This window comes from Salmo trutta, unplaced genomic scaffold (genome assembly GCF_901001165.1).
Source record: "Salmo trutta unplaced genomic scaffold, fSalTru1.1, whole genome shotgun sequence".
NCBI classification, from domain to species: domain Eukaryota; kingdom Metazoa; phylum Chordata; class Actinopteri; order Salmoniformes; family Salmonidae; genus Salmo; species Salmo trutta.
In genome coordinates, this window is record NW_021822817.1 from 45,001 (window position 1) to 72,719 (window position 27,719).

General features: G+C 46.8%; 1 protein-coding gene across 2 annotated transcripts in view; it reads right to left on the reverse strand.

Moving 5' to 3' along the window:
* Nucleotides 1–27,719, reverse strand: part of LOC115185008 (protein phosphatase 1 regulatory subunit 29) — a 98,121-nt gene that overhangs the window by 17,002 nt on the left and 53,400 nt on the right. The window contains exon 1 of one of the 2 annotated variants that reach the window (XM_029745610.1): nucleotides 3,944–4,032. The exons of the other annotated variant lie outside the window; for it this stretch is intronic. The gene's annotated coding sequence lies outside the window, so the exon portion shown is untranslated. Of the gene's footprint in view, nucleotides 1–3,943; nucleotides 4,033–27,719 lie in introns of those variants that run through there. 2 annotated transcript variants of the gene reach the window in all.

Here is a 27,719-nt window from a genome sequence, read left to right on the forward strand (position 1 = left end):
AGGATGGTGTCCCTACACTGATGATGGAGGACAGGGAGGAATGGTGTCCCTACACTGATGATAGGGGACAGGGAGGAATGGTGTCCCTACACTGATGATAGGGGACAGGGAGGAATGGTGTCCCTACACTGATGATGTGGGAGAGGGAGGATGGTGTCCCTACACTGATGACGGAGGACAGGGAGGAATGGTGTCCCTACACTGATGATAGGGGACAGGGAGGAATGGTGTCCCTACACTGATGATGTGGGAGAGGGAGGAATGGTGTCCCTACACTGATGATAGGGGACAGGGAGGAATGGTGTCCCTACACTGATGATAGGGGACAGGGAGGAATGGTGTCCCTACACTGATGATAGGGGACAGGGAGGAATGGTGTCCCTACACTGATGATGTGGGAGAGGGAGGATGGTGTCCCTACACTGATGATGGAGGACAGGGAGGAATGGTGTCCCTACACTGATGATAGGGGACAGGGAGGAATGGTGTCCCTACACTGATGATAGGGGACAGGGAGGAATGGTGTCCCTACACTGATGATAGGGGACAGGGAGGAATGGTGTCCCTACACTGATGATAGGGGACAGGGAGGAATGGTGTCCCTACACTGATGATAGGGGACAGGGAGGAATGGTGTCCCTACACTGATGATGGAGGACAGGGAGGAATGGTGTCCCTACACTGATGATGGAGGACAGGGAGGAATGGTGTCCCTACACTGATGATAGGGGACAGGGAGGAATGGTGTCCCTACACTGATGATGTGGGAGAGGGAGGAATGGTGTCCCTACACTGATGATGGAGGACAGGGAGGAATGGTGTCCCTACACTGATGATAGGGGACAGGGAGGATGGTGTCCCTACACTGATGATAGGGGACAGGGAGGAATGGTGTCCCTACACTGATGATAGGGGACGGGGAGGAATGGTGTCCCTACACTGATGATAGGGGACAGGGAGGAATGGTGTCCCTACACTGATGATAGGGGACAAGGAGGAATGGTGTCCCTACACTGATGATAGGGGACAGGGAGGAATGGTGTCCCTACACTGATGATAGGGGACAAGGAGGAATGGTGTCCCTACACTGATGATGGAGGACAGGGAGGAATGGTGTCCCTACACTGATGATAGGGGACAAGGAGGAATGGTGTCCCTACACTGATGATGGAGGACAGGGAGGAATGGTGTCCCTACACTGATGATAGGGGACAGGGAGGAATGGTGTCCCTACACTGATGATAGGGGACAGGGAGGAATGGTGTCCCTACACTGATGATAGGGGACAGGGAGGAATGGTGTCCCTACACTGATGATAGGGGACAGGGAGGAATGGTGTCCCTACACTGATGATAGGGGACAAGGAGGAATGGTGTCCCTACACTGATGATGGAGGACAGGGAGGAATGGTGTCCCTACACTGATGATAGGGGACAGGGAGGAATGGTGTCCCTACACTGATGATAGGGGACAAGGAGGAATGGTGTCCCTACACTGATGATAGGGGACAGGGAGGAATGGTGTCCCTACACTGATGATAGGGGACAAGGAGGAATGGTGTCCCTACACTGATGATAGGGGACAAGGAGGAATGGTGTCCCTACACTGATGATAGGGGACAGGGAGGAATGGTGTCCCTACACTGATGATAGGGGACAAGGAGGAATGGTGTCCCTACACTGATGATAGGGGACAAGGAGGAATGGTGTCCCTACACTGATGATAGGGGACAGGGAGGAATGGTGTCCCTACACTGATGATAGGGGACAAGGAGGAATGGTGTCCCTACACTGATGATAGGGGACAGGGAGGAATGGTGTCCCTACACTGATGATAGGGGACAGGGAGAAATGGTGTCCCTACACTGATGATAGGATCGCTGTCATGGATACATTATTTAAATGCATAGCGGAAAATGTGTTAGTAGCAAAAAAGTGAAGATAGAGATAACATTTCAATGACATGCTATTTCTATGCAGTTCTCTGACCATGGAGGGGATCAAGGAGCAACGGTGTCTGGGTTAAAGCCACATGCTGGGTGAGGTCCCACAGGCCCAGGGGCTGGATGATGGTTGAAGGCAGGGGGCTGGGTAAGAGCCAGGGGCTGGATGATGGTTGAAGGCAGGGGGCTGGGTAAGAGCCACGGGCTGGATGATGGTTGAAGGCGGGGGGCTGGGTAAGAGCCCAGGGGCTGGATGATGGTTGAAGGCAGGGGGCTGGGTAAGAGCCACGGGCTGGATGATGGTTGAAGGCAGGGGGCTGGGTAAGAGCCACGGGCTGGATGATGGTTGAAGGCAGGGGGCTGGGTAAGAGCCACGGGCTGGATGATGGTTGAAGGCAGGGGGCTGGGTAAGAGCCCAGGGGCTGGATGGTGGTTGAAGGCAGGGGGCTGGGTAAGAGCCAGGGGCTGGATGATGGTTGAAGGCAGGGGGCTGGGTAAGAGCCAGGGGATGGAGGCTGGAGGCCAGTACCGTGTTAGGGCCAGGGACTAGCAGCTCAACAAGATCTCATAGTTTCACTTTGAAATTCAATGTATTATGGATGAACGTCTATTTCTGACGCATTCATTCTGCGCGGTTACAGGGTTAATTTCTCGTGGTTACAGGGTTAATTTCTCGTGGTTACAGGGTTAATTTCTCGTGGTTACAGGGCTAAAACAGAAACAACTCAAAGGGTTAAGTTTCATTCAGAGTGGTTAAGGTTAGGGCTATGGTTTGGTGAAGGCTTAAAACAAAATAATTAAAAACAACGTGCTGTTTCCATCCAGTATTCTCCCGGCTTGCCAGAGCCTTGTGAACTGCCATGGTGCAGTGGTCAGAGCAGCAGACTGCTTCCCCTCCGAGCATCATGAGTTCGCAGCAGAGCTCAGCAATAGTTTTTATTGTTGTGTTGTGAAGAAGGCATATATCCACGTTCTCAGGACCTTTTCAAACGTCCAGAATGGTTGTCTATTTTTAGTGACCAGCCTGAGCAGCTAGCCACTTTGGCTGGTCAACCTGCTCTTCAGGGGGATAACCAGCCTCTGGAACGAACATGGTGTTCTAACTAAATCTGGAACTTAGTTTGCTGGTACTTCATAAGACTAGAACTGAACTATATTTACTGTACTTCTGTGTGCATGGAGTATATAGAGCCAAATGACTGAATAACCAAGGGGCATCTGACCATCAGAGAGATTTCTATGGCGTGAATGAGGTTCGTTAACCTCAGGGCTTAGGTCAGATAGACAGAGAGAGAACAGAACACACACACACACACACACACACACACACACACACACACACACACACACACACACACACACACAGTCTAGGCATAATATAATCCAGAATCCCTTATGGACACCTATTCAACCCTAGAGTCCCTGCTACTAAACTCAAGTACCTTAGAATGACAGTGTACTCTAGAGAAATACCCTGTGGGCTCAACACAACCTCTACCTAGTCACATGGTCAGGTAAAACAGCAAACAAGATGCCAACTGTTCAGAGTGAGGGGGAGAGTAGCAGACAGAGCATCAAGGTAGTGGTAAATACCCTGTAGCCCCAGACTGAGTCTTCTCCTGGAACCCCAGAGCTGTGTTCTGATTAGCTAGCACCTATCACTCACTCACCCTCATGGATTTAAAGGCATTTGGTCTAAGTATGGGTTAAAGACGGGTTTCCACCACAGTTCTTACGCCAGTCCATTCCTCTTAGATCCATGAGTGGGACTGAACTTAGATCAACCCAAAACAAATTCAATGTAAACTTTACTTAAAGTGGATTTTCAATTCCAAGACACTTGTGGATTAGGACAGGAAATAAGGTCATATCCCTCCCATCATGTGATTCTCTGTTCTCTGAGGGCCGTAGAGGACGACGCTGTGTGACCCAGATCCCATTAGTACACACACATACACACACACACACACACACATCAACAAAAAGAGCTTCATACGTTACCGACAGTTGCTGCTGTATCAACACATCTCTCTTCCCTCCTCCTATGCTGTCATAGCAACGATATATAGGTGTTGGGAAACGTTGACAGCACAATCTGTCCTCAGCACAGAAGAATGGGATGAACAGAGTGATGCATAAAACATGGAGGAGAGAGAGAGAGAGACAGACAGAGAGAAGGGAGGGAGGGAGGGACAGAATAAACTATGACTTAGTCAATGATGATGAATGCCTGTTAACACCAATGCCTATGAGGAGGCACTCCCTACTTTGTGAAACACTACAGTCCACAATCTCACTGTAACACTGCATATCATATTATACAGCACAGTGAGTCTAACAGGACTTGGTTGTTATCTACAGCATATTCATGTTATAATTCAAGTATTTTGCCCCTGATGAAGATACATGTGCTGAGGCACAATCACATCTCTCTCCTATCTTGAATCATGAAGTTTTTAGGCACAGTGGATGATATGGAAAAAAAACAGGCTCTCTTTTCTCAGTTTCCCTTCTTCTTCCCATGAGCACCTGAGATGGGATGTGCCATCTGGAGTGGCATGCCAAGAGCCATATAAATACTAGAGGTGTGTGTGTGTTTGTGTGTGTGTGTGTGTGTGTGTGTGTGTGTGTGTGTGTGTGTGTGTGTGTGTGTGTGTGTGTGTGTGTGTGTGTGTGTGTGTGTGTGTGTGTGTGTGTGTGTGTGTGTGTGTACTGTGCTGTCATGGGTGTGTGTGCAATATGCGCCTGTGCGCCAGGGTCATCCCACAAAGTAGAACTTCTGCACCAAAACTGAATTTAAAAGCCTGTTATATTTCATTATTGAAGTCTCCTTTAATATAGATGGAGAATTCAATCAATCTGATTTTTAATATGAGTAAAGGGTTGCTAAAGTGCCAAAATTCAGCATTTTGACATGTCCCTCAAATCAAATCATACCAAGCCTTATTTATATTTCAGACAAGAATGCAACACAATGCGCTTCACAGGAAAAAAAAACCAAAAAAAAAACCAATTAAAATAAAATCTGAACAATGAACTGCACAACAAACATCAGAGGATAAAAGCACCCTGAGGTAAAGCAGAGCTAAAAAGGTGTGTTTTAAGATCTGTTTTAAATAAACTCAGCAAAAACAGAAACGTCCTCTCACTGTCAACTGCGTTTAATTTCAGCAAACTTAACATGTGTAAATATTTGTATGAACATAACAAGATTCAACAACTGAGACATAAACTGAACAAGTTCCACAGAGATATGACCAACAGAAATGGAATAATGTGTCCCTGAACAAAGGGGGGTCAAAATCAAAAGTAACAGTCAGTATCTGGTGTGGCCACCAGCTGCATTAAGTACTGCAGTGCATCTCCTCCTCATGGACTGGACCAGATTTGCCAGATCTTGCTGTGAGATGTTACCCCACTCTTCCACCAAGGCACCTGCAAGTTCCTGGACATTTCTGGGGGGAATGGCCCTAGCCCTCACCCTCCGATCCAACAGGTCCCAGACATGCTCAATGGGATTGAGATCTGAGTTCTTCGCTGGCCATGGCAGAACACTGACATTCCTGTCTTGCAGGAAATCACGCACAGAACGAGCAGTATGGCTGGTGGCATTGTCATGCTGGAGGGTCATGTCAGGATGAGCCTGCAGGAAGGGTACCACATGAGGGAGGATGATGTCTTCCACGACTCATCAGTGAAGAGCACTTTTTGCCAGTCCTGGCCATGGCAGAACACTGACATTCCTGTCTTGCAGGAAATCACGCACAGAACGAGCAGTATGGCTGGTGGCATTGTCATGCTGGAGGGTCATGTCAGGATGAGCCTGCAGGAAGGGTACCACATGAGGGAGGAGGATGTCTTCCATGATTTGTCAGTGAATTGCACTTTTTGCCAGTCCTGTCTGGTCCAGCGACGGTGGGTTTGTGCCCATAGGCGACGTTGTTGCCGGTGATGTCTGGTGAGGACCTGCCTTACAACAGGCCTACAAGCCCTCATTCCAGCCTCTCTCAACCTATTGCGGACAGTCTGAGCACTGATGGAAGGGTTGTGCGTTCCTGGTGTAACTCGGGCAGTTGTTGTTTCCATCCTGTACCTGTCCCGCAGGTGTGATGTTCGGATGTACCAATTCTGTGCAGGTGTTGCTACACGTGGTCTGCCACTGCGAGGACGATCAGCTGTCCGTCCTGTCTTCCTGTAGCGCTGTCTTAGGTGTCTCACAGTACGGACATTGCAATTTATTGCCCTGGCCACATCTGCAGTCCTCATGCCTCCTTGCAGCATGCCTAAGGCACGTTCAGCAGATGAGCAGGGATCCTGGGCATCTTTCTTTTGGTGTTTTTCAGAGTCAGTAGAAAGGCCTCTTTAGTGTAGCTTTCATAACTGTGACCTTAATTGCCTACCGTCTGTAAGCTGTTAGTGTCTTAACGACCGTTCCACAGGTGCAGGTTCATTAATTGTTTATGGTTCATTGAACAAGCATTGGAAACAGTGTTTAAACCCTTTACAATGAAGATATGTGAAGTTATTTGGATTTGCTACGAATTATCATTGAAAGACAGGATCCAGAGGCTGGGAGCATAATAACTAAAGGCTGCCTCTCCATGCCTCTTGGTCCTAGTCCACCCTTTGTCACTTCTAGGAAGATTCTCCAAGTTTCACCATCATTGTAAAGCCCTAGTTATTTTGTTGCTTTGCCAATGTCATTTCTGGAGATCAATATTGATTTCATTTACGTCTGTCCCACATCTTAAGGTCAACCCTGTTACGTGAACTGAACTCTCGTTTTAATATGGTGAAACTATTCCTTTTTAAATATTTTATTCTAAAGAAACATTGAACATGTTTAGTGATGGAAACTGAGCGGGTCGAGCATAACACATCAACCCTGTTACTCCTAGATAGAAAGACTAGAAATAACACATCAACCCTGTTACTCCTAGAAAGAAAGGCTAGAAATAACACATCAACCCTGTTACTCCTAGATAGAAAGACTAGAAATAACACATCAACCCTGTTACTCCTAGATAGAAAGACTAGAAATAACACATCAACCCTGTTACTCCTAGATAGAAAGGCTAGAAATAACACGTCAACCCTGTTACTCCCAGATAGAAAGATTAGAAATAACACATAAACCCTGTTACTCCTAGATAGAAAGGTTAGAAATAACACATCAACCACTGTTACTCCCAGATAGAAAGACTAGAAATAACACATCAACCCTGTTACTTCCAGATAGAAAGGCTAGAAATAACACATCAACCCTGTTACTCCCAGATAGAAAGGCTAGAAATAACACATCAACCCTGTTACTCCTAGATAGAAAGACTAGAAATAACATGTCAACCCTGTTACTCCCAGATAGAAAGACTAGAAATAACACATCAACCCTGTTACTCCTAGATAGAAAGACTAGAAATAACACATCAACCCTGTTACTTCCAGATAGAAAGACTAGAAATAACACATCAACCCTGTTACTCCCAGATAGAAAGGCTAGAAATAACACATCAACCCTGTTACTTCCAGATAGAAAGACTAGAAATAACACATCAACCCTGTTACTCCCAGATAGAAAGGCTAGAAATAACACATCAACCCTGTTACTCCCAGATAGAAAGACTAGAAATAACACATCAACCCTGTTACTTCCAGATAGAAAGGCTAGAAATAACACATCAACCCTGTTACTCCCAGATAGAAAGACTAGAAATAACACGTCAACCCTGTTACTCCTAGATAGAAAGACTAGAAATAACACATCAACCCTGTTACTCCCAGATAGAAAGGCTAGAAATAACACATCAACCCTGTTACTCCCAGATAGAAAAGCTAGAAATAACACGTCAACCCTGTTACTCCTAGATAGAAAGACTAGAAATAACACATCAACCCTGTTACTTCCAGATAGAAAGACTAGAAATAACACATCAACCCTGTTACTCCCAGATAGAAAGGCTAGAAATAACACATCAACCCTGTTACTTCCAGATAGAAAGACTAGAAATAACACATCAACCCTGTTACTCCCAGATAGAAAGGCTAGAAATAACACATCAACCCTGTTACTCCCAGATAGAAAGACTAGAAATAACACATCAACCCTGTTACTTCCAGATAGAAAGGCTAGAAATAACACATCAACCCTGTTACTCCCAGATAGAAAGACTAGAAATAACATGTCAACCCTGTTACTCCCAGATAGAAAGACTAGAAATAACACATCAACCCTGTTACTCCTAGATAGAAAGACTAGAAATAACACATCAACCCTGTTACTTCCAGATAGAAAGGCTAGAAATAACACATCAACCCTGTTACTCCCAGATAGAAAGGCTAGAAATAACACGTCAACCCTGTTACTCCTAGATAGAAAGACTAGAAATAACACATCAACCCTGTTACTCCCAGATAGAAAGGCTAGAAATAACATGTCAACCCTGTTACTCCTAGATAGAAAGACTAGAAATAACACATCAACCCTGTTACTCCCAGATAGAAAGACTAGAAATAACACATCAACCCTGTTACTCCCAGATAGAAAGGCTAGAAATAACACGTCAACCCTGTTACTCCTAGATAGAAAGACTAGAAATAACACATCAACCCTGTTACTCCCAGATAGAAAGGCTAGAAATAACATGTCAACCCTGTTACTCCCAGATAGAAAGACTAGAAATAACACATCAACCCTGTTACTCCTAGATAGAAAGACTAGAAATAACACATCAACCCTGTTACTTCCAGATAGAAAGGCTAGAAATAACACATCAACCCTGTTACTCCCAGATAGAAAGGCTAGAAATAACACGTCAACCCTGTTACTCCTAGATAGAAAGACTAGAAATAACACATCAACCCTGTTACTCCTAGATAGAAAGGCTAGAAATAACACGTCAACCCTGTTACTCCCAGATAGAAAGGCTAGAAATAACACATCAACCCTGTTACTCCTAGATAGAAAGACTAGAAATAACACATCAACCCTGTTACTCCTAGATAGAAAGGCTAGAAATAACACGTCAACCCTGTTATTCCTAGATAGAAAGGCTAGAAATAACATGTCAACCCTGTTACTCCTAGATAGAAAGACTAGAAATAACACATCAACCCTGTTACTCCTAGATAGAAAGACTAGAAATAACACATCAACCCTGTTACTCCTAGATAGAAAGGCTATAAATAACACGTCAACCCTGTTACTCCTAGATAGAAAGGCTAGAAATAACACATCAACCCTGTTACTCCCAGATAGAAAGGCTAGAAATAACATGTCAACCCTGTTACTCCGAGATAGAAAGACTAGAAATAACATGTCAACCCTGTTACTCCTAGATAGAAAAGCTAGAAATAACATGTCAACCCTGTTACTCCTAGATAGAAAGGCTAGAAATGTTTGCATTCAATTGCCACTAGTTCAATTGCCAATAGTTAACCCTGCTATGGTCCACCATGTTATGTTATTTAGCACTTAGGTAGGCACTTAAAAAACATGTTTTCTATAAAGTTGAACATGTGCTCTTTATGACAGAATGTTAAACTTTGGTGACCAAGTTACACTTCTCAAAAGGCACCAACCGCCTATGTACGTGTGTGTGAGCACCTATGTGGCTATGCGTTCTCCACCCTTACACAATGGCAGGCGGTGTCTATTATTCATGTGTAAACCATGCATATTCTAGAAGAATAATTGCAGTAGCAGCGTCTCGTAACATCGAGGAATTCTTCTGGCGAAGCCCAGAGGTAAAGAAACCTGCTGCAGCAGAGAAGAGAGGAGCAACCAGAGGAGAGAGAGAGAGAGAGAGAGAGAGAGAGAGAGAGAGAGCGAGAGAGCGAGAAAGCGAGAGAGAGCGAGAGAGAGAGAAAGTGAGAGAGCGAGAGAGAGAGAGTGAGAGAGTGAAAAAGAGAGAGAGAGAGAGAGAGAGAGAGAGAGAGAGAGGGAAGAGGGAGAGAGAGAGAAAGAGAGAGAGGGAAGGGGGAGAGAGAGAGGGGGGGAAGATGGGGAGAGAGAGAGAAAGAGAGAGAGAGAGAGAGAGAGAGAGAGAGAGAGAGAGGGAAGAGGGAGAGAGAGAGAGGGAGAGAGAGGGAAGAGGGAGAGAGAGCGAGAGAGTGCACGAGAGAGAGAGAGGGAAGAGGGAGAGATAAAGAGAGTGAGAGAAGCGCACAAGAGAGAGAGAGAAAGAGGGAGAGGTGGAAGAGGACAGGATATCCCGTTTCCCATTTCTCTAGACAGGTGACTGTAGGCCTGTAAGCTTTTTCACCTCAACACACACAGTACAGGGCGAGAGCAGACAACTCGGCTGAGTTAATACTTTATCTGTTCATATACAGACAGAAACACCAACAGACACACGCAAAAGGTCTGTGAGAGGACATTTTTCAGAAACCAAGTCCCCATTTGTAGCTGTACCACCGTTGAAAGTGCAAACAGTATGTTCGTGGAGCAGAGAGTAGAGAGCTCCCCTGTCCTCCCAAACGACCCATGGATCCACCCTCATAGTAGAGAGAACATTCACTCAAACTCCCTAACATCCCTCCATCTCAGGTCAACTACAAGAGGTCTACAGTCCTTCTCTCTGCATCACTCTGTACACCCACAGCCAATCCTCTATGACAGTTTGGTTCTGGGCCCTCTGGATGAATCAGAGAAACTAACTAGCAGGGATTTGAGAGAGAGAGAGAGAGAGAGAGAGAGAGAGAGAGAGAGAGAGAGAGAGGGGGGAAGGAGAGAGAGAGAGTCCGTAACAGCATTCTGGTTTGTTGTTTTGTCTTAACTAATAGATATTAGCAACGTCTATAAAAACAGCTGAAGGGCTCATAGCCTACTGTATGTCCCTCAAATTCAACTCAAAGCCAGTTCCACAGCTTTTTTTCATTCTTGGCCCCAGTGATGTACTGCGCCGTAAGCACTACCCTCTGTAGCGCCTTGCAGTTGTATGTCGAGCAGTTGCCATACCAAGTGGATGCTCTCGATGGAGCAGCTATATAACGTTTTGAGGATCTGAGGACCCATGACAAATCTTTTCAGCCTCCTGACAGGGAAGAGGCGTTGTCTTGGTGTGTTTGGATCAGGATAGGTCCACTACAGTCCCGTTGATGTGAATGGGGGCGTGCTCAACCCTCCTTTTGCTGTAGTCCACTCTCAGCTCCTTAGTCTTGCTCACTTTGAGGGAGAGGTTGTTGTCCTGGCACCACTCTACCAGGTCTATGACCTCCTCCCTATAGGCTGTCTCATCGTCATCGGTGATCACGTAGTATCATCGGCACAATTAATAATCCGGTAATCCGTCTGGCCCTGCGGCCTTGTGAATGTTAACCTGTTTAAAGGTTTTACTCACATCGGCTACAGAGAGCGTGATCACACAGTCGTCCGGAACAGCTGGTTCTCTCATGCATGGTTCAGTGTTGCTTGCCTCGAAGCGAGCATAGAAAGCATTTAGCTTGTCTGGTAGCCTCACTCCACTGGGCAGCTTGCAGCTGGGATTCCCTTTGTAATCCGTGATAGTTTGCAAGCCCTGCCACATTCAACGAGTGTCAAAGCCAGTGTAGTAGGATACAATCTTAGTCCTGTATTGACGCTTTGTGTGTTTCATGGTTCGTCGGAGGGCGTAAAAGAGCCCGGATTAGTGTCCCGCTCATTAAAAGCGGCAGCTCTAGCCTTGAGATATATGCATATGGTCACTGTGGGGACAACATTGTCGATGCACTTGTTAATAAAGCCGATGACTGATGTGGTAAACTCCTCAATGCCATCAGATGAATCCCGGAACATATTCCAGTATGTGCTAGCGAAACAGTCCTGTAGCTTAGCATCCGCTTCATCGGATCTGACCGTATTAAGAATGCCAAAGGTACTTCCTGTTTGAGTTTTTGCTTGTAAGTAGGAAACAGGAGGATAGCGTTATGGTCAGATATGCCAAATGGAGGGGAGGCAGAACTTTGTACATGTCTCTGTGTGTGGAGAAAAGGTGATTTCATTTATTTTCCTCTAGTTGCACATGTTTGTAGGAATTAGGTCAAATGGATTTCAGTTTTCCTGCATTAAAGGCTCCGGCCACTAGGAGCGCCACCTCTGGATGAGCATTTTCTTGTTTGCTTATGGCCTTATACCACTCGATGAGTGCGGTCTTAGTGCCAGCATCGGTTTGTGGTGGTAAATGAAGAGCTATGAAGAATGGAGATGAAAACTCTCTAGGTAAATAGTGTGGTCTACAGTTTATCATGAAGTATTCTAACTCAAACGTCATTAATATTAGTGATTGAGCACAAGCTGTTGTTGACAAAGCTTGTGCTCATCTTATTGCCGATGGAAAACCCAGCCAAATGTATATTATCCATGTCGTCGTTCAGCCACGACTCAGTGAAACATAAGACATAACAGTTTTTAATGTCCCGTTGGTAGGATAGTCCCGAACGGAGCTCATCTAGTTTACTCTCCAGTGATTGCACGTTCGCCAGTAAGACTAAGGGGAAAGGCGGATTATCCACTCACTGACGCAGTTTCGCCAGGCATCCGGCTCTTCGACCTCTGTGACAGTGTCTCCTCTTCATACGAATGACGGGGATTTGGGCCTGGTACAGGAAGAGCAGTATATTCTTTGCGTCCGACTCATTAATAAAAAATAAAAATCCTTGTCCAGTTCGAGGTGAGTAATCGCTGTTCTGATGTCCAGAATCTCTTTTTGGTCCTAGAAAACGATGGCGGAAACATTATGAACCCCAAAAAATTAAAACAGCGCAAAAAACACACAAAATAGCACAATTGGTCAGGAGCCTGCAGAACGTCGGCCATCTCCTCCGGCGTCATTCTTTAAGATAGACAGACAGATAGAGAGTGTATTTATGTGTGTGTGTGTGTGTGTGTGTGTGTGTGTGTGTGTGCATGCGTATAGACTGGTACTGTCTTTGTGTGTCTGTGTGCATGCATGCATATGTGTGTACACACACATTCATGTGTATGTGTGTGTGTGTGTGTTTGTATGGCGTCAAAATGCATGTGTGTGTGTGTCTGTGTGTGTATGTTGGAGTGTCAGTGTAGTTTGTGTTAGTGTGTGGGTTAGAGTCCAGTGAGTGCACACAGACTTGCATTGTGTGTGTGTGTGTGTGTGTGTGTGTGTGTGTGTGTGTGTGTGTGTGTGTGTGTGTGTGTGTGTGTGTGTGTGTGTGTGTGTGTGTGTGTGTGTGAGGGGAAACATTGCAGTCTAAGCCAACAGGTGGGTTTAGCTTTGAAGTACTGACCCCCATACAGAGGAGAGCTTTGGCTCTGAGAAAGAGGAACGAGGAGAGAAAGTCTATTTGCCTCATCCATTTTTCATTGGAAGAGCAAGGTCTGTGTTTGCCTCAGATGCGCTTTGCATGAAAAAGGAGTGTGGCTCTCCTACAAGAGAAGAGAGGAAGGAAACAGAGAAATGAAGAGAGAGATAGTAGGAGTGAGACGGAGCAAGTGTGCGAAAGAGGAGAAAGAGAGAGAAAGACAAAGACAGAGAGAAAGACAGATAAAGAAAGAAAGAGAGAGACAGAGAGTGAGAGAAAGAGAGGGAGAGGGAGAAAGCAAGAGGGAGAAAGCGAGAGGGAGAAAGCGAGAGATAGATAAATTGTCTTTAGACTGTCTCTATATTTTGTAGTTTATGTCATGTTGTATGTTCATCCTGCTTGCAAAATCAATTTCCCCATGGGATAGTAAAGTCTACCATGGAAAAGGGGAAGAGCGAGAGAAAGACAGATAGAGGGAGAGTGGGAAGCTGTAGAAAAGAGTCATCCCCCTCTCCCTCCCTCTCTTCTTCCTCTTGCTATGCTCACTGACCAGCATGCTAATGAGAATCTGGGGTGAGTCACGGGGCTGAGGTTTTGCTGTACTGTGCCTGCGCACACACAAAATAATACACGCATACATGCGTTTCATGGGTACGCACGCTGCACATGCTGTACATGCATGCATGTGTACACAGTCCACACAAACACACACACGCACAGACACAAGAAGGAATAAACGCACTGGGTTGAGTCAGAGATGCTGAGGTCTGCTGTAGAACACTAATGTGTTATGTGGAGGCAGATAGCAGCAGCAGTTTGCCAATAAGGCTGTTGCTCTCTACAGTGACTGTACCACCACACACTCACAGAGCTGTGCTGAGATGTTGACAGGTTCTCCAAGGCTTGTGTATGTAATGGGGGAGCGGACAGAAGGGTGTGTGTGGGGGAATGCAGGTCATTTGTCATAATTTAACTAAGATCACTTTAAAAACACCCTGCCACAGCATCTCACAGGCACACAGCACACACACGCACACGCACACGCACACACACACGCACACGCACACACACACACTATCTTGTTTTTTTCTCTCTCTCTCCCTTTCCATCTCTGCTCCTCCTCGCTCTTTTTGCACTCCCCATTCCTGGCTCTTCACCACTCACCACTGTCGTGACGTTGTATTAGCAAATGTGACGACTGTTGCTCATCGAATGATTAAAGGTTTCTAACTGCGTGATTAAATGAATAAAGCAATTATTAACTCATTAACCTGGGGCACCATGGGAAAAATAGTTTTCATGAGTTTCTATTTCCCAAATTAACTCAAAGAATATCAGAATATCGATTTTACAACAGTCGCTAATGAATCAGTTTCCTCTACAGTCTCATTCTGAACGTCGCATAATCCGGGAATCTGCACAAACCCGTGTCCCACCAACGTCGCATAATCCGGGAATCTGCACAGACCCGTGTCCCACCAACGTCGCATAATCCGGGAATCTGCACAGACCCGGGTCCCACCAACGTCGCATAATCCGGGAATCTGCACAGACCCGGGTCCCACCAACGTCGCATAATCCGGGAATCTGCACAGACCCGTGTCCCACCAACGTCGCATAATCTGGGAATCTGCACAGACCCGGGTCCCACCAACGTCGCATAATCCGGGAATCTGCACAGACCCGGGTCCCACCAACGTCGCATAATCCGGGAAACTCATTGGGTCCCACCAATGAGTTTACCACACCAATCTTAGTTGATTATTTATTTACTAGAAAGCTAAAATGATGATAAAAGATACACATACACAAAACACAGTCTAGGCTATTGATTAGGATTTAGTAGGCCAGGCCAGGTGTTCCGGCTTGAATTCACCCGCTTAGACACAGCTATTCATCCGTAGCTTGGGTAGAAAAAGATTTCTTTGTCTTCAACCTTGTGTTGCGTTTTGGGTTTGTTGACTACTCAGACCTTAGCTGCAGCTCGGGTCACTTAGTCTGATATGTTAATTATTAACTCACATGTCTTATACCCTCGGGTCAGAAGTGGGCGTAACCGCCTTTAGGGCAATTCTCTGGGCGTACCAAGTTAAGAGGCTGAAGGTCTAGATTTAACTCCAATCCTATTTTAGACAACTAACATCACATTTCATCTTTACCAAAACATTCTCTTTGATTTGGACATTTTCCACACAACATACAATGTATAAACATCAAGCATATACTAGGAAAACTATTAAAGTTACAATGTTTCCGTAATAACATCGTCCTTTAACCTTTAATAACCAGACAAAAATGACATTCATTTTCATATTCCATCTATCGTCATTGTGGCTGACGGAAACCATTGTTCCAAAGTCCCTTTATTGCATGTTTAATGTTCTGAGGCTGGTTCTCCAAAGTGAGAGGACAAAGGATTTTAGTCTGTTGCCTAAGATCCCTTCTCCTCTGGTGGGGATGAAATCTCTCTGCAGGATTGTGGTCATTGGTAACCTGAGCCGAGCAGGATAGTCATGACACCACATTATCTAATTTCCCTGTCCTCCTTCACTCTTATCACTCAACACCTATCTGTCTCCCTCTCCTCTCCAAATCCTCTCTGTCTATCTCCCTCTCCTCTCCGTCTCCCTCTCCATGTCTGTCTCGTCTGGCCTCGTCTCCCCTCCTCTCCTCTCCTCTCCTCTCCTCTCCTCTCCTCTCCTCTCCTCTCCTCTCCTCTCCTCTCCTCTCCTCTCCTCTCCCTCCATATGTCTGTTTGTATGTCTGTCTGACTGACTGTCTCGCTCTCTCTTTCTCTCCATCTCTCAAATCTGTCTGTCAGTTGAGGTATTTTGTTGCTGATGTGTGCTGGTTATTAATTCTCCCTCAGTTTTTTTCTCTCCTCTCCCTCACCCTCTCTACTTCTTCCTCTCTCCCCCCTCTGTCTCTGTCAGCTGTGCTGACACACTGTAAAATCATTCCATTATGAGGCATCTACAAGCACTCAGGGGTTTTCTGAAACACACCATAAAATGCAAGTCTAGACTGTAGTGTATGCTAGCATTATGGGCGTAGACAATGCACTGATAACTAGGAGCTGAATGCTACGTTGGGATAGGCACATGTTGAATTTTCACACAAATCTCACATTGACATCAAATAAAATACAAATAAAAAATATTTATCACATGCTTCGTAAACAACAGATGGAGACTAACAGTGAAATGCTTACTTATGGGCCCTTCCCAACAATGCAGAGAGAAAAATATAAAAATAATAACACAAGGAATAAATACACATTCAGTAACGATAACTTGGCTATATACAGGTTACCAGTACCGAGTCGATGTGCCGGAATACGAGGTAATTACAGCTCAGCGTTCAACACCATAGTGCCTACAAAGCTCATCACTAAGCTAAGGACCCTGGGACTAAACACCTCCCTCTGCAACTGGATCCTGGACTTCCTGACGGGCCACTCCCAGGTGGTAAGAGTAGGCAACAACACATCTGCAACGCTGATCCTCAACACCGGGGGCCCTCAGGGGTGCGTGCTTAGTCCCCTCCTGTACTTCCTGTTCACCGGCGACTGTGTGACCAAGCACGACTCCAACACCACCATTAAATTTGCTGATGACACAACATGGTAGGCCTGATCACTGACAACAATGAGACAGCCTATAGGGAGGAGGTCAGAGACCTGGCAGTGTGGTGCCAGGACAACAACCTCTCCCTCAATGTGAGCAAGACAAAGGAGATAATCGTGGTCTACAGGAAAAGGACAGGCCCCCATTAACATCGACGGGGCTGTAGTGGAGCGGGTCGAGAGTTCCAAGTTACTTGGTGCCCATATTAACAACAAACTATCATGGTCCAAACACACCAAGACAGTTGTCAAGAGGGCACGGCAACACCTTTTCCCCCTCAGGAGACAGGAGAAAATATTTGTCAAGGGTCCTCAGATCCTCAAAAAGTTCTACAGCTGCACCATCGAGAGCATCCTGACCGGTTGCATCACTGCCTGGTATGGCAACTGCTCGGCATCTGACCGTGAGGGTAGTGTGTACGGCCCAATACATCACTGGGACCAAGCTTCCTGCCATCCAGGACCTATACTAGGCAATATCACCCAAGTCATAGACTGTTCTCTCTGCTACCGCACGGCAAGCGGTACCAGAGTGCCAAGTCTGGGTCCAAAAGGCTTCTTAACAGCTTCTACCCCCAAGCTATAAGACAGCTGAACAATTAATCAAATAGCCACCCAGACTATTGACATTGACCCCCCCCCCCCATTTGTTTTTACACTGCTGCTACTTTATTATATAAAATGACTATGCATAGTCACTTTACCCCTACCTACATGTACAAATTACCTCGACTAACCTGTTACCCCGCACATTGATTCGGTACTGGTACCCCCTGTATATAGCCTCGATATTGGAATGGAATTTAGTGTTACTTTTAATATAATTTTTTACTTTAGGGAACTGCATTGTTGGTTAAGGGCTTGTAAGTAAGCATTTCACGGTAAGGTCTGTTGTATTCGGCGCATGTGACAAATAAAATGTGATTTGATTTGACAAATGTACATATAGGTAGGGATAAAGTGACTAGGCAAGAGGATATATAAACAGTAGCAGCAGTGGACTATGCATTCAGAAATTATTTGCTTTTCCACATTTTGTTAAGCTACAGCATTATTCTAAAATGGATTCAATAGTTTTTTTTCTCATCAATCTACACACAATATCCCATAATGACGAAGCAAAAATAGGATTTTAGAATTTCTTGCAAATGTATTCAACATAAAAAACTAAAAAGATTTGGCATGGGTCCTGAGATCCTCAAAAGGTTCTACAGCTGCAACATCGAGAGCATCCTGACTGGTTGCATCACTGCCTGGTATGGTAATTGCCCGGCCTCTGACCGCAAGGCACTTCAGATGGTAGTGCGTACGGCCCAGTACATCACTGGGGCTAAGCTGCCTGCCATCCAGGACCTCTACACCAGGCGGTGTCAGAGGAAGGCCCTAAAAATTGTCAAAGACCCCAGCCACTCCAGTCATAGACTGTTCTCTCTGCTACCGCATGGCAAGCGGTACCGGAGTGCCAAGTCTAGGACAAAAAGGCTTCTCAACAGTTTTTACCCCCAAGTCATAAGACTCCTGAACAGGTAATCAAATGGCTACCCGGACTATTTGCATTGTGTGCCCCCCCCAACCCCTCTTTTACGCTGCTGCTACTCTCTGTTTATCATATATGCATAGTCACTTTAACTATACATTCATGTACATACTACCTCAATTGGCCCGACCAACCAGTGCCCCCGCACATTGGCTAACCGGGCTATCTGCATTGTGTCCCGCCACCCACCACCGGCCAACCCCTCTTTTACACTACTGCTACTCTCTGTTCATCATATATGCATAGTCACTTTAACCATATCTACATGTACATACTACCTCAATCAGCCTGACTAACCGGTGTTAGTATGTAGCCTCGCTACTTTTATATCCTCGCTACTGTATATAGCCTGTCTTTTTACTGTTTTATTTCTTTACTTACTTATTGTTCACCTAACACCTTTTTTGCACTATTGGTTAGAGCCAGTAAGTAAGCATTTCACTGTAAGGTCTACACCTGTTGTATTCAGCGCACATGACAAATAAACTTTAATGTGATTTGACTGTGGACTATGTTAATTCTTTAGTGATGTGGACACCGAGGAACTTGAAGCTCTCGACCCACTCCACTACAGCCCTGTCGATGTGGATGAGGTCGCGCTCAGCCCTCCGTTTCCTGTAATCCACGATCAGCTCCTTTATCTTGCTGACGTGGAGGGAGAGGTTGTTGTCCTTGACGTACAGATCACTGACAAACCGAAATGGACCACCCACACAGACAGTGTGGTGAAGAAGGCGCAACAGAGCCTCTTCAACCTCAGGAGGCTAAAGAAATTTGAAATCACCGAAAACCCTTACAAACTTTTACAGATGCCCAATTGAAAGCATCCTGTTGGGCTTGCAACCGCAAGGCTCTCCAGAGGGTAGTGCGTTGTGCCCAACGCATCACCGGGGGCAAACTACCTGCCCTCCAGGACACCTACAGCACCCGATGTCACAGGAAGGCCAAAAAGATCATCAAGGACATTAACCACCCGAGTCACTGCCTGTTCACCCCGATATCATCCAGAAGGCGAGGTCAGTACAGGTGCATCAAAGCTGGGACCAAGAGACTGAAAAACAGCTTCTGTCTCAAGGCCATCAGACTATTAAACAGCCATCACCAGCACATTAGATGCTGCTGCCTATAGGCATAGACTAGAAATCACTGGCCACTTTAAGGAATGGAACACTAGTCACTTTAATAATGTTTATATATCTGGCATTACTCATCTCATGTGTATATACTGTTTTCAATACTTTTCTACGGTATCTCATTCACTTAATAATGTTTACTTAACTTGCATTACTCATCTCATATGTATATACTGTATTCTATACTATTCTACTGTATCTTAGTCCATTCCACTCTGACATCGTCCATATGTATATAATCTCAATTCATTCCTACTTAGATTTGTGTATATTCGGTATATGTTGTGTAATTTGTTAGATATTACTAGTTAGATATTACTGCACTGTCGGAGCTAGTAGCACAAGCATTTTGCTACACCCGCAATAACATCTGCAAATCACGTGTACAGTAGGTGACCAATAAAATTTGATTTGATTTGACATTGCCAGGTGACTGACCTCCTCTCTACAGGTGGTCTCATCATCGTCTGCGATCAGGCCTACCACCATTGTGTCGTCAGCAAACTTAATGATGGTGTTGGAGTCGTGCGCGTTCACGCAGTCGTGGGTGAAAATGGAGTACAGGAAGGGAATAAGCACTCACCCAGAGGGGCCCTCGTGTTGAGGGTGAGCATGGCGGATGTACTGTTGCCTACCCTCAATACCTGGGGGCGGCTCGTCAGGAATTCCAGGATCCAGTTGCAGAGGGAGGTGTTCAGTCATAGGGTCGTGAGCTTAGTGATGAGCTTGGAGGGCATTATGGTGTTGAATGCTAAGCTGTAGTCAACAAACAGCATTCTCACATAGCTGTTCCTCTTATCCAGGTGGAGGGGGCAGTGTAGAGTGCATTAGAGATTGCATCATCTGTGGATCTGTTGGGGCGGTATGCGAATTGGAGAGGAGAGAGAGTTGGAGAGAGAGATCCCACAGTGTCTGGGATGATGGTGTTGATGTGAGCCATGATCAGCCTTTCAAAGCATTTCATGGATACAGATGTGAGTGCTATGGGGCTATAGTCATTTAGACAGGTTACCTTGGCATTCTTGGGCACAGGGACAATGGTGGTCTGCTTGACATGTAAGTATTACAGACTGGGTCAGGGAGAGGTTGAAAATGTCAGTGAAGACACCCGCCTGCTGGGCAGCGCATACTCTGAGTATGTATTGTGAATGTTAACCTGTTTAAAGGTTTTCCATCGGCTACGGAGAGTGAGATCATCCAGAACTGCTGGTGCTCTCATGCATGGTTCAGTGTTTCTTGTCTCAAAGCATGATATAGAAGGCATTTAGCTCATCTGGTTTGCTCGCGTCACTGGACAGCTCGTGGCTGGGTTTCCCTTTGTAATCCATGATAGTGTGCAAGCCCTGCCACCTCCGACGAGCGCCAGATCCGGGGTTGTAGGATTCGATCTTAGTCCTGTATTGACACTTTGCCTGTTTAATGGCTCGTCGGAGGTTATAGCAGGATTTCTTATAAGTGTCCCAATTATAAGTGTCCTGCTCCTTGAAAGTGCAGATGTTGCCTGTATTCCATGTCTTTTCGTTCGGATATGTACGTAAGGTCACTGTGGGATTTTGGCAACAGTCATGAGTGACGTGCATATCTCAAGATAGCAAGTGCAAACCAGCAACATGGGTCAAAACCCTCAACAAATGTCAGGAAAGGAAAAGGAAAGGAACAAACCTTGAGGGACCAGACTATTGTTGGCCAGGGAAAAGTTCAGGGTACCTACAGCCATCTTCTCTATTCTACCTCAGCAGTTTAATTCTGCAGCTATAGCGCTTGATTCACTTCACAAGGCATTAGAACAAAAATAACATTCAATGACACCATGGAAGTAGCTGGTTTAGACAATCATATATTCAGCTCAAGAGAGTTGGAACAGTTCTTCGCTATTCTGCCGCTGTTCAATGTATTCAATACAAAGCAGATGGTGTGAAGTTGATGAAAAACAGAAGTGAGCATGCGCGCACACACACACACACACACACACACACACACACACACACACACACACACACACACACACACACACACACACACACACACACACACACACAATGGATTAAGTGCCTCAAGGTTTCTGTCTTCATCTCTCCATATTTGATACTTAAATCACATTCCTCTATGAAACATGATGTACTTTATAAAAAGATAGTGTCACGCCCTGATCTGTTCCACCTGTACTTGTGATTGTCTCCACCCCCTCCAGGTGTCGCTTATTTTCCCCAGTGTATCCCTGTGTTTCATGTCTCTCTGTGCCAGTTCGTCTTGTATGTTTCCAAGTCAACCAGTGCTTTTCCTGTTCTCCTGCTTTTTGCATTCTCCTTTTTCTAGTCCTCCCGGTTTTGACCCTTGCCTGTTTCTGGACTCTGTACCCGCCTGCCTGACCATTCTGCCTGCCTTGACCACGAGCCTGTCTGCCACTCTGTACCTCCTGGACCCTGATCTGGTTTTGACCCTTGCCTGTTTCTGGACTCTGTACCCGCCTGCCTGACTATTCTGCCTGCCTTGACCACGAGCCTGTCTGCCACTCTGTACCTCCTGGACCCTGATCTGGTTTTGACCTTTTGCCTGTCCACAACCATTCTCTTGCCTACCTCTTTGGATTAATAAACAAGACTCCAACCATCTGCCTCCTGTGTCTGCATTTGGGTCTCGCCTTGTGCCTTGATAGATAGCACATCTACATTACTTAATCTACCAGGCATTTATAAACCACTAACAACTTATACATCTCTCAAGTCATTTCAGCTCCATCACGACTGACAGTATAGATCTGACAATTTCAAAGAATCTTTAAGAAACCAATGTATAACCACTGACATTCGGCGATAATCAAATCCTAACTTCTACTTAAGTCAAATGTTCACTTAGTCATGTATTGATGTCAATGGTAGTTAAGTGCAACTTAAATTTGACCAAGGTGGAAGTAGGATTCGCCCCAAAGTGCTGTAAATGGAAAGTGGCTGTGAGAATGAACCTACAGTATGTTTGGATGCAGACAGAGTGCTGTAGCTGAGATGTGAGGGCAGCAAGTGAGTCAGTAATAATAATGGATATGGTGTATTACTGTCTGACTGACTAGAGATGGAGCCCAGGCAATGCTGCTCATCCAGCCCCCAGCTATACGCTCAATACCACAACACAACCAAGGTCAACAATAACCCCAGGTTCATTAGAACAACGCAGAGGCATGGACGTAAGACCACATATGCAAAAACATATGGCACACACACTCTGAATGCACGGAATGAATACATGGAATACAATCAGGGAACGCACGCACGCTGTTCTGCTCCACTTCACCGGTGGGCGGAGCTACAGCTCTGATAATATGAACTTCTATCTACTATGATAACTACTGTTTCTCCTCAGCCTCTCTTACACACACACTCCTGAACCCTCTCTCTGTCCATGATGCTCTCTCTCTCTGTCCATGATGCTCTCTCTCTCTGTCCATGATGCTCTCTCTCTCTGCACATGATGCTCTCTCTCTCTGTCCATGATGCTCTCTCTCTCTGCACATGATGCTCTCTCTGTCCATGATGCTCCCTCTCTCTCTGTCCATGATGCTCTCTCTCTCTGTCCATGATGCACTCTCTCTCTGTCCATGATGCTCTCTCTCTCTGTCCATGATGCTCTCTCTCTCTGTCCATGATGCTCTCTCTCTCTGTCCATGATGCTCCCTCTCTCTCTGTCCATGATGCTCTCTAGCTCTGTCCATGATGCTCTCTCTCTCTGTCCATGATGCTCTCTCTCTCTGTCCATGATGCTCTCTCTCTCTGTCCATGATGCTCTCTCTCTCTGTCCATGATGCTCCCTCTCTCTCTGTCCCTGATGATCCCTCTCTCTCTCTCTGTCCCTGATGATCCCTCTCTCTCTGTCCCTGATGATCCCTCTCTCTCTCTCTGTCCCTGATGATCCCTCTCTCACTCTCTCTCTCTGTCCCTGATGATCCCCCTCTCTCTCTCTCTCTCTGTCCCTGATGATCCCTCTCTCTCTCTCTCTCTCTCTCTCTCTCTCTCTCTCTGTCCCTGATGATCCCTCTCTCTCTCTCTCTCTCTGTCCCTGATGATCCCTCTCTCACTCTCTCTCTCTGTCCCTGATGATCCCTCTCTCTCTCTCTCTCTGTCCCTGATGATCCCTCTCTCTCTCTCTCTGTCCCTGATGATCCCTCTCTCTCTCTCTCTGTCCCTGATGATCACTCTCTCTCTGTCCCTGATGATCCTCTCTCTCTCTCTCTCTCTCTGTCCCTGATGATCCCTCTCTCTCTCTCTCTCTCTCTCTGTCCCTGATGATCTCTCTCTCTCTGTCCCTGATGATCCCTCTCTCTCTGTCCCTGATGATCCCTCTCTCTCTGTCCCTGATGATCCCTCTCTCTCTCTCTCTCTCTGTCCCTGATGATCCCTCTCTCTCTGTCCCTGATGATCCCTCTCTCTCTGTCCCTGATGATCCCTCTCTCTCTCTGTCCCTGATGATCCCTCTCTCTCTGTCCCTGATGATCCCCTCTCTCTCTGTCCCTGATGATCCCTCTCTCTCTGTCCCTGATGATCCCTCTCTCTCTCTCTCTCTCTGTCCCTGATGATCCCTCTCTCTCCCTGATGATCCCTCTCTCTCCCTTTCTCTCTGTCCCTGATGATCCCTCTCTCTCTGTCCCTGATGATCCCTCTCTCTCTGTCCCTGATGATCCCTCTCTCTCCCTTTCTCTCTGTCCCTGATGATCCCTCTCTCTCCCTTTCTCTCTGTCCCTGATGATCCCTCTCTCTCTCTCTCTCTCTCTGTCCCTGATGATCCCTCTCTCTCTGTCCCTGATGATCCCTCTTTCTCTCTCTCTGTCCCTGATGATCCCTCTCTCTCTGTCCCTGATGATCTCTCTCTCTCTCTCTCTGTCCCTGATGATCCCTCTCTCTCTGTCCCTGATGATCCCTCTCTCTCTGTCCCTGATGATCCCTCTCTCTCTCTGTCCCTGATGATCCCTCTCTCTCTCTGTCCCTGATGATCCCTCTCTCTCTCTGTCCCTGATGATCCCTCTCTCTCTCTGTCCCTGATGATCCCTCTCTCTCTGTCCCTGATGATCCCTCTCTCTCTCTCTCTGTCCCTGATGATCCCTCTCTCTCTCTCTCTCTCTGTCCCTGATGATCCTTCTCTCTCTCTCTTTGTCCCTGATGCTCCCCCTCTCTCTCTCTTTGTCCCTGATGCTCCCTCTCTCTCCCTCTCTGTCCCTGATTCTCCCTCTCTCTCTCTCTCTCTTTGTCCCTGTTGCTCCCTCTCTCTCTCTGTGTGTCCCTCACTCCCTGTATTTCTCTTCTCCCTGTCTCTCTCTCTCTAGTCTAATTGTGACAGCGTGATTAATGACATTCTCTGAGGAGAGCCACGGTTGAAGGACATTGGTCCCCAGATGATTCTGGGAGGATTTTGGGGATATGCGTGCCATGTGTGGCATCGGAATAGGCTAGGGTTAGACCCGATCTGGGTCATCTCTCTCTCTTTCCCTCTTACCATCTCTCCCTCTCTCTCTCCTCTTTTCATTTACTTTTCTTTTGACACTATATTCTGTCCTTCAGTGACCTTCCCAAGCTGCCTCTCTTTATTTCTCAGTCCTCTGGTATTTCCTTCACCAGATGTTGACATTTCTGCCTGTCAACCTTTCCTCCACATTCCTTTCACCCCGTCTCTCTGTCACTTCTGCTCTTTCCTTTCCATCACTCTATCGTTCTCCTTTATTCTACCTGTTTGGCTGCCTTTGTTTACATGGTCAAGTTCCTGTCCTCGTTCACTCAAAAATAGTGTGGAAAGATGTCATTGGTCTAGATCAGCCTTTCTTGGGTCGCAACACAAAATGGGTCGCGGACCGGTTAATGGTGGGTCGCAACGTGTCAGAGTAAATATATAATTATTTCATTCATTACTGGAATTGATTTGGCCAAGTGCAACTGCGCTCACTGTTCAGTGCGCTCTCTGCTTAGCAGCGGTCTCTGCTCAGTTTGGCAGCTGCGCGATTGGGAGAGGGAGATGCCCGTGTGCTTCGCGGTTTACCTAATCTTTTTTCTGTGGTTTTCTTGAAGATCACTGCAGCACTGTTGTTCAGCAGCAGATGATAACCTGTCAGCCACTGACTTGTCATTCCCACTCGCCATCACTCACCACTGTAATCGAATGGACTCAAGCTAGCCACAAGTTCTGACTGAGCTCAATCGTCATGAAGCACAAATACAGTGATGAGGTTTCATACAAACTTTGAGAAATAATGATGAGCGCCCACAATGTGTTTTGTGTGGGGAAGTGCTAAGTCATGAGTCTCTCAAAACGAACAAATTAATAAAATGACACATCCTGACCAAACATACACAGCTTGATGGTAAACCCAGGGAGTTCTTTCAGAACAGGCAGAATGCTTCAGGAAACAGTGTTTCGACAGTGGAAGAGTAAGTCAGCTAGCAAGGGATTGTTGTCATTTTATAACAGGTGATGGATGATAAGCAGAAATAAGGGAGTACTATCTCTCATAGTAGTAGATGTGAGTTTCTCTTTCAAACAACAACCTTGTCACACCCTGATTTGTTTCACCTGTCCTTGTGCTTGTCTCCACCCCCTGCAGGTGTCGCCCATTATCCCCTGGGTACTTATACCTGTGTTCTCTGTTTGTCTGTTGCCAGTTTGCCTTCTTTGTCAAGTCAACCAGTGTTTTGTCTCAGCTCCTGCTTTTCCCTAGTCTCTCCCTCCTGGTTTTGACCCTTGCCTGTCATACAAATCACCAACATAGAAAAAGGAACCTAGAACCCCACATAGAAAATATAAACTAGAACAACCCCCCAGTCACGCCCTGACCTACTCTACCATAGAAAATAAAATCTTTCTTTGGTCAGGACGTGACAGTAACCCCCCCAAAGGTGCGGACTCCGGGCCGCAAAACCTGAAACCAAAAGGGAGTGTTAGGGGGGGTGTCTAGTATCGGTGGTGGCTCTGGTGCAGGACGAAATACCCACTCATCCCGCGGATCCTCCAGCATCGGGGGTGCCTGGACTGGGCACCAACGCAAAAGAAGACTCTGGCCTTGGAGCTGGACTGGACGCTGTGCTTAGACTGGGCATCGGCGCAGGGGAACGCTCCGACCATGGAGCTGGAGGTTCCGGACCGTGGACCGTCTCAGGAGGTTCCGGACCGTGGACCGTCTCAGGAGGTTCCGGACTGTAGGCCGTCTCAGGAGGTTCCGGACTGTAGCCCCGTCTCTGGAGGTTCCGGACTGTGAAACGTCATTGGAGGTTCCGGACTGTGAAACGTCGCCGGAAGCTCTGGACTGGAAACTGTCGCCGGAAGCTCTGGACTGGGTACTGTCGCCGGAAGCTCTGGACTGGGTACTGTCGCCGGAAGCTCTGGACTGGGTACTGTCGCCGGAAGCTCTGGACTGGGTACTGTCGCCAGAAGCTCTGGACTGGGTACTGTCGCCGGAAGCTCTGGACTGGGTACTGTCACCGGAAGCTCTGGACCGGGAACTGTCTCCGGAAGCTCTGGACTGGAAAGGCGCACTGGAGGCCTGGTGCGTGGAGCTGGAACAGGACGCACTGGGCTGTGAAGGCGCACTGGAGATCTGGAGCATAGAGCTGGTACAACGTGTCCTGGACAGAAGACCACCTTCGCACGGCAAGTGCAGGACGTACACAGGACGTACTGGGCTGTGAAGGCGCACTGGAGACCTGGTGCGTATAGCCGGCACAGGAGGCGCCAGACTGGGGACACACACTTCAGGGCGAGTGCGGGGAGCAGGTGCAGGACGTACCTGACTGGGAACACGCACTTCTGGGAGAGTGCGAGGAGCAGGCACAGGACGTGCCTGACTGGGAAGGAGCACTTGAGGGGAGTGCGAGGAGCAGGCACAGGACGTACTGGGCTGTGGAAGCGCACTTGAGGGAAAGTGCGAGGAACAGGCACAGGACGCACCGGACTGGGAAGGCGCATTTGAGGGAGAGTGCGAGGAGCAGGCACAGACAGGACGCACCGGACTGGGAAGGCGCACTTGAGGGAGAGTGCGAGGAGCAGGCACATGACGTACCGGACTGGAGAGGAGCCCTTGAGGCCAGAAAACGTGGAACTGGCACAGGTTTGCACCAGACTGCTAAACCGGATCCTCTGGCCAGATGTTGAGTGAGCAGAACACACTTGCACACAGCAATTCATCATCTTCAATTCACTCTCTCCCAACTTCGCCAGTGCCTCCCTGACAGTCTCTGGCTCCTTCCTCTGCTCAGT